Raw genomic sequence first — 3,310 nt, 5'->3', positions numbered from 1 at the left:
ATTACAGCTGAGTGAGGATTTTTCTGCAGGGAGATCTTACACCTTTCTGCAAAATATAATACTCTAATTTCATCTCAAGAAAGTTGAAGCAAAACCTTTTATTTTGAATTGTATCATAATGTGCTCTCTTTCTTTCTTTCTTTTTTATTTTTTTTTCCACGTGGCAGAGATCAAGATTTTAATTTCCAAGTTCACCTTTGCTCTCTGCACCTCTAGTGGTGTTCTGTGAGAGCCATGATGCCTGACAGAGGCAGACTCTACACCTCTCCTCCATTTCCCACCCTGGTCACCCAGGGCAATGATTTGTGGCCGCACAAGCCAGGTAGGCAAAAGCACAAAAGAGGAAGATACAGGTTTAGCCATCTGTTTTATTTAACCAGTCTTTGCTGAGTGCAGTAGACCCTCTTTAGGCACCCACTGTGTAATGGATGGAAGTCTGTGATGCTCTAGGTCACTGTTCCTCCTCTGCATTGCACCTGGGCAAGAGCCACCCATGTCTGTTCAACCAGCCTGTTTCTTCCACTGTAGCTTTCTTTACAATTGTGGGCTTGGGTTTGTCATGTTTGTCCTGTGAAGGAGAGATTTTGGTGGAAGATGTTTGAAGTCTGGGAGTAGCAAGCAATTGTGTACCCCCACCAGATGGATCAAAGGGTGAACTGATGGGACATTTACCAGCAGATGCCACAGACTTCATGACTGTGAGGCCCAAGGTCCTTTGGGTGAAGAGTAGAAAACATCAGACTGTACTGTCAGATCTGTCTGTCTAACCTGCTGAGCGCACAGGAAATTAATGTACCTGCAGACAGGTGTAAGAAGGAAAAGCAGGTTTTCTGTGAAGATTTTACCACGTGTTGATGGCTCTGGGCTTTATTTATGTCTGCTGTACCTGTAGTTTCTCTCAGAGGCCAATGAATGATCAAAAGATCTACCTAAAATGCAGATATTTCAGAGGGAAAAATAAGCCTATGTTTTCCATTTCATTGCTCTCCACGAATGTTAGATTCCTGCAGAATGGTTCCAACACACGAAAGTTGACAGTTATCGCTGTAAGATAAAATTCTGAGAGCTCTGTTTAATTTGGCCTTGTCAAAAAACCTCAAAATAATTGTATAATTATGCCATAATTATCACAGAAAAACATCTTCCTCATCCAGGTTTTCAGCTTTCATTAATTTGGTTAAAAATCCAAACCAAACCAAACCAAACCACATTAGCATCTGACTTTTTAAAAACATAAACATAATTTCTTCATAAAATGCTGAAGATTATATTTGTATTATAGTGTTTAGGGAAAATGATTGACTCAATACTTTTAAACCATGTAGGCAAGAGAATTGCATGCTGGTAGCACACGAGTGTGGAGGGCATGCAGGATTAACTCTAACAGAGAAAAGGTCAGGTCTCCTAGGAAAAAGATTGGTCTTGAGCTTTCACCTCAGAAATAACTTGGCTTCTGCTGCTCCTTAAACAATTCTACTTTGCACTGACTTTTATCCAAGCTGCATTACAACATGCTAATTCTTCCCAAATTCATTTACATAAATCAATCAGGGATAAGAATGCAAATGCAAAAATCTGAAGGATATGAAACAATTTACTTGATATTAATTATTCTTCATAGAGAATATAATTAGCCTGGGAGAGAGGTGATTTTGTTTAAAATTTGCAATGATTAAAAAGAAGGAAGCCCTAACCAGCAATATCTACACTTGATTCTTTCAAAGGGCCAGTTTCAAAAGGCTGAAAACAATTATGAACCAGATCAGGCAGGAGGTAGATTTTAATTAAAAACACACGAATAATAATCAGAAATTGTTAAGAACACTTTAATAGGTATTCAGAAGTACACACTTTCACATCTGTGAAAGGCCACAGTGGTTGAAAACACAAGCTGATTTTGGAAATGAAAGCAGCTACACGTGCATGCATGCAAAAGTTCTCCCACACGTGTATGCACATATGAGCAAACTGAGAGTGTGCTGATTGGAAGAAAGAAGATACTATTAATAACAGTAATAAATTTTATATTAATATTGTAGAATTTTAGAACTGATAAGAGAGTCACAGGTAGAAAGAATGTTTGACCATCAAGCATGCAAATTAAGGCTTTTTGGAAGTTTTCATATTTATTTTATATGAAATTTCTTTATCACATTGCTTGGCAGAAGGATTAAGAAGACAGGGAAGTGGAAAAGGCAACTTTTCACACATTTTCCAGTTGGAATCTTCAGAAGATGGCAAATAGCAACAATTTGTGTTAGAATTTTTGATATTGGCAAGTACTGATAATTGACCTACAGCAAGACAATGCACTGGAGAAGGAGCCCTTAGGTTCCTTAGTGGTGGTTTTCACAGACTCTAAGATAACCTGAAGAAGTTGCAGAGAGAAGAACCCAAGCAGCATTACCTCCACCCCAACATTTTGTTACCATTTCAGTTACCTTGCATGAGTAATAAGGAGTCTATTAAGTTGACATCAACTCTGGGGCAAAATAGAGTGGCTGATGGTTGTTTAATACAGAACTAGAAGAAAATGAGCAGAGAAAGATTTTTTTAAAATGCATAAATACCTCATGAGCAGCTAAAAATCAATCCCAAGTTTGAATGTTTAATTTTTACAAGCAAGACTGCTGCTAGAATGGATTCCTACAAAGTATTAAATTCAGAACTAGTCAACATTTCAGTTAAGAAATTACAGTGATTAGTAAAACCAGAATCTTGACATCAAATGAGTGCACTAAAACCCAGTTAGTATAGATGCAGGGAGATATAACAGTAAATATCTTTTAACATGTCAAATTTGTTTACACCATACAACAATTTTGTCAATGATCTGAAAAACACACAAAAAAATTGTTAGAAAAGACAGCAGATTATTTTCATTAAATATTGATGAGTTCACAACTTACACGGAAGATGTATCATAGCATTACAGTTCTTCACATAAAGGGGTGCAAACAGAAAAAAATATGTGTCCATCAGCCTTGTTTGTTAATTTTTTAAACCTAAGCTCTTACCGTACTCAAAAGTTCTCAGATGAATTTTGCTTGGGGTTGAAACACTGCTCACGAGAAGCAAGCAGAAGAGTAAGTGGACATATTGATAGCCTTGACAGAGAAACAATACAGAGCATCTACAAATGTGCCTCTCATCTGCTTATCAGGCTTGTCATCATCCCAAAACTGCAACAGCTCCAGTGATCTCATTTTTACTGTATGAACCAGTTTAGATCAGCCACTGAGAAACTCTCTATTGCAGCTGAAAGGGCCTGCTCTTAAAAATAGGACATGCTTTAATAATTTTACTTGCA

General features: G+C 37.4%; 1 long non-coding RNA gene across 1 annotated transcript; it reads right to left on the bottom strand.

Moving 5' to 3' along the window:
- Positions 1-431: 431 nt before the first annotated feature.
- LOC115947805 lies at positions 432-2,490 on the bottom strand. Its single transcript, XR_004081663.1, has 3 exons — positions 2,442-2,490; positions 673-768; positions 432-568 (listed from the first exon to the last, which is right to left on the bottom strand). It is a non-coding gene; the product is annotated as an uncharacterized LOC115947805 (long non-coding RNA).
- Between the last annotated feature and the right edge of the window lie 820 nt (positions 2,491-3,310).

Source organism: Geospiza fortis, unplaced genomic scaffold (assembly GCF_000277835.1).
Source record: "Geospiza fortis unplaced genomic scaffold, GeoFor_1.0 scaffold81, whole genome shotgun sequence".
Classification (NCBI taxonomy): domain Eukaryota; kingdom Metazoa; phylum Chordata; class Aves; order Passeriformes; family Thraupidae; genus Geospiza; species Geospiza fortis.
This window is presented reverse-complemented; position numbering and strand designations above follow the sequence as displayed.